This window comes from Sus scrofa, chromosome 16 (assembly GCF_000003025.6).
Source record: "Sus scrofa isolate TJ Tabasco breed Duroc chromosome 16, Sscrofa11.1, whole genome shotgun sequence".
Classification (NCBI taxonomy): domain Eukaryota; kingdom Metazoa; phylum Chordata; class Mammalia; order Artiodactyla; family Suidae; genus Sus; species Sus scrofa.
The window spans coordinates 66,130,032-66,136,844 of NC_010458.4; the positions used below are offsets into that span (position 1 = coordinate 66,130,032).

The window sequence follows — 6,813 nt, forward strand, 5'->3', positions numbered from 1 at the left end:
AAGCTAAGATAAATGAATATTTTCATAGTATCTGGGTAAGAGAAGAAGTCTTAAATAAAATACAGAAAAAAATTACCTGCAAAAGAAAAGGCTAGTAAATTTTGTTACCTTTGAGTTAAGAAATTGTATTTAAGAAAACATACCATAAAAAAGCAAAAAGCCAGGCAGTGGGAGAAAATATGAGTAAACTAGCAGAGGAGTAATAGGCCCAAAATGTCACTTAGTCCTATAAATCAATAAGAAAAATTGAAAAACCCAACAGAAACATGGGCAAAAGACTTGAATGAGCATTTGCGCTCCCGCACAGTCCAAATGGTTCAGTGTTGCCAGACATGTTTCTACAAGATTTTCTTGGCCTCTGCTGAAAACTCCTTCTTGTCCTGCTTTACTTTATCCCATCTTCCCGCTTGAAAAACAGTCACAGTGCTGGAAAATGACTTAAGCTTAAGAACAAAGACTGTTATGTGCCTAAAGGTCAGAGTAAAAGCTTAACCTTTTACCAGCTAAGCGGCTTTTAAAATAGTAAAAGAACTTATAAAATAGTAAACAAACCCTATATCCTCCACCCATAGCCCCTCCTCACTTGATCTCATCTAAAGAGCACAGTCAAAGCTGTGTGGTTTCTTGAGGCAGTGCTCTTGGTCCCTGAGACCTTGAGTCCTCCGTTCCCACGTTTACTTAAGATAAATGTCTGTGTGTCTTGCTTTTTTTTTTTTTTTTTTTTTTTTTTTGTCTTTTCTAGGGCCGCTTCCACGGCATATGGAGGTTCCCAGGCTAGGGGTCCAATCGGAGCTGTAGCCACAGGCCTACGCCAAAGCCGCAGCAACTCGGGATCCGAGCCACGTTGCAACCTACACCACAGCTCACGGCAACGCCGGATCCTTAACCCACTGAGCAAGGGCAGGGACCAAACCCGCAACCTCATGGCTTCTAGTTGGATTTGTTAACTACTGCGCCATGACGGGAACTCCTCTGTGTCTTGTTTTATGTTAACTTTTTCCTTAAGTTTCACAGCACCTGTTCTTCAGCCCCATCCTGCTGAGCTGGTCTTGGCAGTTGAGAAGCAAAGGAAGAGGTGTTCATTAATCCTGTTAGTCATGAGGAAAATGCAAAGTAAAGCCACAGTGAGAGGCCTTTGTGTCCTTTACCAGTTTGGCTTTTAAAAATAAATAAATAGGGAGTTCCCATCATGGACCAGTGGTTAACGAACCTGGCATAGTATCCATGAAGACGTGGGTTTGATCTCTGGCCTTGCTCAGTGGGTTAAGGATCCGGCATTGCCATGAGCTGTGGTGTGGTTTGAAGACGTGGCTCGGATCTGGCATTGCTGTGGCTGTGGTGTAGGCTGGCGGCTACAGTTCTGATTCAGCCCCTAGCCTGGGAACCTGCATATGCCTTGAGTGTGGCCCTAAAAAGACAAATATGTACATATATACATAGAAACAAACAATGTATATCTCAATACCAAGTGCTGAGGAAGATGTGGAATAAGGGAAACTCATTCACTGCTGGTGGATGTACTGGAAACGGGCATTATCTAATATGGCTCAAAGTATGTATCCCCTGTATATGCCCTGTGCTCCCTCAGACGTGTGCTCCGGAGAAGCTGCTGTATGTGTCCACCAGGATTCATGCATGAGAACAACAGGATGGTGTTGTTCATGAAAAGTGCAACAGAAGATGAAATGTTCATCTAGAAATGAACAATGTGAGGCCTGTCCAGTTCCAGGAAAATTATTCAGTAATGAAAACAACCTACAGGCATACAAAATAGCATGAATGGATCTCACAAATACACTGGTGAGTGAAAGAAATAAAATGCGAAAACCTACAGACCATTTAATTTCATTATGTGATGTTCAAAAGAAAGCAGAATTATACACGTAATCCTGGGATGTACTACATAGATGATAAAACTATATTAAAAAAAGCAACTATTGCAAAATTTAGATTAGCAATTACCCGCAGAAGAGAGGAAGGTTTTGTGATCAGGAAAGGACACAAAGGCTTGGGGTCGGGGGTCAGAAGGACTTTGGGAGATGGGCCATGTTTTATTTTTCACTTTTTTGTTTATTTTCTTTTTTCTTTTATTTTTCTTTTTTGTTTTGGCTGCACATGTGGCATATGGAAGTTCCCAGCTAGGGGTCGAATGGGAGCTGCAGCTGCCAGTCTGAGCCATGGCCACAGCAACGCCAGATCCAAGCCCAGTCTGCAACCTACCCCACAGTTCATGGAAATGCCAGATCATTAACCCACTGAGCAATGCCAGGTATCAAACCCATATCTGCACAGACACTATGTCGGGTTCTTAACCCACTGAACCACAACGGGAACTCCTATTTTTTGTTTAAGTCCTGTTACTGGAGTGTTTGCTTTATAAGTATTGGTAAACTGTAAGTTTAAGTTTATGCGATGTTTTTACGTCTGTGACATTTCCACTAAACAGTGGTTTAACCTCAAAGCCACATTGTGACATCATCATACATCCATCATATTGGAAAAAATTAAAAAGTCTAACAGTTCTGATATTGGCAAAGATGTGGGGACATTGTAAGAGTTCTTGTCACTGCCAGTGAGAATGTAAACTGGAATAAAAATTTTGGACAACCACTCAACATTTTCATGTAAAGTAGATGCCCAGTGAAGAGAGAAATGAGAATGTTCGGTTAGGGACAAAGGCAGAAAATAGCAAAATGAAATCAGAGAAAGACCTTGCTGGGCCTGATGAGGACTTGAACTCAGGAGGACGATCACCTTCAGCATCTGAACTTGGAGCCAAAGACCAATAAGGAAACACAAAAATTGCCATGTTGGAGAACACGCTTAGGATGTGACATCTCAGCTCCCCCACCGCCGTCACCCTGGAGGAGACCGTGGGACTGGCCTTTTCAAGATGAGACCACAGATGGGAGTTCCCTGTGACTCACACATCACAGAATCTTCTTGATGGTTTTCACCCTTTTCAGTTTCGTCACCTGCAGCCTGGATGAGTTATTAAAGGTACATTATTTCATACCCCACCCACTTCCTCCACCCTGAACAGGTTTGATTACACTGGCAAGAGCAGCAGTGAGTTTGCTGTGTAGTATTGGAATATTGTGATGTCTCCAAGCACTGACTTGTCCTCGATGAGTCTCTGTTTTCTGTGCCTTGTGGCAAAGAGTGCTGGAGAGCCAGCCCTAAGCTCTGGCACCATTTGGGTGTGGTCTCAAGGTTCATCTCTCTGGCATTCATTCCTAGGTTACCAAATATAAAACTCTGTAGAGACCCAAGGGCTCCTTATCACCCCATCCCCCACCCCTCCAGGGTTGGTAACAGCGTGTCCTGATAAGTTAAAAAGCACTGTGTTGGGAAAATGTCTTTGTAAGAAAAAGAACAATCCCTTTTTGGAGGGGCAAGTGGCCTTTCCCCATCTGCTCACCCCATCCCTCCTTTCTGGGCAGGGGTCTGCGGTGGGCATTCACCTCTGATGCCCAGCATCCCTTTCTCCTCCTGAAATGCACCATGCTTTTCCTTTGGGGGAACCATCCTTCTCTCACTTTCAGAACATGAGGTTTGGGGATGTGACTCGGCCTTCACCCGATTAGCCCTTTCTGACCCTGTGGACACAGACCGCTCATGAATGAGTCTATGACCCAGTTTGGGCCTTTGAGGAAATGCGCATCCGTGGGCCTGTGTGGGAGCAGCCGAAAGATGTCCTTGGTGGGTGGATAGGTGGTCTGCAGGAACAGGAGAAGGACACCATTTAGAGGCTGTGGGAGGTGCCAATGCCAGGACAGCCAGGAACTGGGTCCCTGGTGTCTGCACTGGGACCATTGACCACATCTTGCTGGTGGCTTGACTCTTCCATAATGTCAGCCAATAAATCTACTTTATAATTGAAGCTAGTTTGAATTGGGTTTTCTGTCATCTGCAAGGTAAATCAAATATGAAGTCTTGGCGGGGCGGGGGGGGGGGAAGTGGGATGGATTGTGAGTGTGGGGTTAATAGATGCAAACTGTTACATTTAGAATGGATAAGTAATGAGATCCTGCTGTACAGCACAGGTAACTATATCCAGTCTCTTGTGATGAACACGATGGAAGATAATATGAGAAAGAGAGTGTGTACAGATATATGACTGGGTCACTTTGCTGTGTAGCAGAGATTGACAGAACAATGTAAATCAACTATAATACAAAACTTTTTAAAAAGTCATTGGTGAGAGCACAAGTATTTGTTGACATAAGAACACAACAAGATCATGTGGTGAGAGGTGGGCGGTAGCAGGGGAGAAATGTATTTGTAAATGACCCCGAGAGACCTGTAGGTTCCCCTGGAGATGAAGTAGTCCCTTCTGTGCTAGGGCCCAGGGCGGAGGATAATACTGAAAGCAACTTGATGCAAATGAGAGAGCACTGAGACTACACAATTAAAAGTGAATTAAAAATAGAAAGACTTTGTCTGAGGTGCAGCCTACAAACTGATAGGTGATTGAATGGGGGGTGTAAATAAATGTTTTGTACCCTTTCCTGGAACCCATCATGTTCATTGATGGTCACAGTTGTCCATGAGTAAGACTTTCTGGTGATTTACAGGAGGTACTGAGTGACATGAACACATCAGTAGAGAGAGGTTTACGAAAACATATCTGAAAGGAAGTTTGTTAAGGTGACAGTAGATATTTCATGGTACCAGGTTTGGCCTTTATTTTATTTCTTTACTTATTTTCATTCTTATTTGATTTTTCAGAATTTTCTACAGTGACTATGACCTACATCATAATAAAGCATTTTTCAAGTATCGTACAGACACACAAGGTGACAAGCACTCGTAAAGGGAAGTCACATGGCAAGCCGCAGTCTGGAACCCAGAAGATCTAGCTCCAAGTTGCTTAAGTTCTTACCCTTTCTATCCAACCTCAGGCCCTTCCTTTGAAGAATTTGGCGACTACTGGTATGTAGAAACTAACAGAGGGTGATTTAAATAAGAGAGGATTTCTGATTCACATTAAGTACTTACAGGATTCTAGCTTTAATGAGTACTGTGGTTCTTTCCCCAAGATCCTGTCCACTGTGGCTACCCCATGGTGTAGGGTAGATTCTAATTGAACCGAGTTTTTCCAGATGATCCCACATGGATCACCCATGTTTTCCTACTCCTGAACTGAGTAAAACTCTTTCATTTCCATTTTATGAAATTTGTCAAATTGTCCTTTCCTTATCAATTACTGTGTAATTCCAGTTACACTTAATTCCAGTGTTTCTTTTGGGTGCTTGGAGGCTTTCTTTAAGAAGTATGATTTTTTTTCCCCTTTCCTCCTGATAAAGGGAGAAAACAAAACACTTAATTTCTACGGTAGTATCATATGCAATATTTTTGGTAGTTGCCTTTCCACCTAATTATGGCCAACTCAACAACTGCTCCTTAAGAAAATTCATGGTATGACTTTTTAAATACAATCTAGAAATTAATTAATTATAATACAGAAGACTTCTTTGCCAAAAAAACTCAAAGGCTCTTCTAAAAAAGCAAACCTCCATCGCACATAATTAAGGAATCATAGGCCTTGATGGGTCTTTTATGGCCATCTTTACAAGTCGACTGAGACATGAAGTATTCATTTCAAGGGACTGTTAGCCTTGTTATTTTCCCTCAAGTGTTTTCACCCAATGGGATTTATATAGCCATAATATAGAGAGGACATTCTATAAGAGCTGAAATGGAGAGACCCTCAGAATGGAATTTTTTTTTGCTTTAATTTTTTTAGCCACGCACAAAGAATGAGGAAGTTCCCCAGCCATGGATGGAACCATCGCCACAGCTGTAACCAGAGCTATAGCAGTGACAGTGCCATATCCTTAACCCGCTGAGCCACAAGGGACCTCCCAGAGTAGAATGTTAAGTTGAAAAAGAAAGGTGCTGGAGTTCCCATCATGGCTCAGTGGTTAACAAATCTGACGGGGAACCGTGGGGTTGGGGGTTTGATCCCTGGCCTTACTCAGTGGGTTAAGGATCTGGCATTGCCATGAGCTGTGGTGTAGGTCGCAGAGGCAGCTCGGATCCTGAGTTGCTGTGGCTCTGGCGTAGGCCGGTGGCTACAGCTCCGATTAGACCCCTAGCCTGGGAACCTCCATATGCCACAGAAGCGGCCCTAGAAAAGGCAAAAAAGACAAAAAAAAAAAAAAAAAAAAAAAAAAAGAAGAAGAAGAAGGAAAAGAAAGGTGCATGCTAATTGATCTTAGCATCTCCAGACAATCATGATGAAACAGCACCACCTGGGTATTCTGACCCAAAAGATGAACCTGAACATAACCAAACCTCTAGACTTAAGTTTCATTTACAGGAAACACAAAGAAAAGAGGATTACTTTAAATGACACCACAAGGAAACAAACACAGAATGTGGAACTATGCACAGGACAACTGGTTTTTACAACTAGGCAATGGCAGGGGGGAAGTTGCGAAAACTGTCCTCCATTAAAAGAGACTTCATGTTCCTAACAACCAGATGCAATGTGGGGAGTTTCTTGAGGTCTACACTCAAACCTATTATAAGAGGTCATTGTTGAGATACTCAGGGGAGTTTGATGATGGACTGAAGGATCAGGTGCTGCCAAGGCGTCCTTATTCATTTTGTCTTGTGATGATGGCATCATGGTTATGTAGCAGAGTGTCAATTTTTTAAAAAACAAGATGCACACTAAGTCGGTAAGGGTGAAATAACACAACATTTGGGGTTTGTTTTAAAATGAAGGTTTGGTAAACTTTGATTTTGTGTATTTGGGTGTGTACTATCCTCTCTGATTTATATATGCCAGAATATTTTTATATG

General features: G+C 42.5%; 1 protein-coding gene across 1 annotated transcript in view; it reads left to right on the top strand.

Annotated features, from left to right (window-relative positions):
- FAM71B (family with sequence similarity 71 member B) overlaps positions 1-2,139 on the top strand; it is a 58,542-nt gene extending 56,403 nt beyond the window's left edge. The window contains exon 4 of the transcript XR_002339553.1: positions 1,589-2,139. The gene's annotated coding sequence lies outside the window, so the exon portion shown is untranslated. The remainder of the gene's footprint in view (positions 1-1,588) is intronic.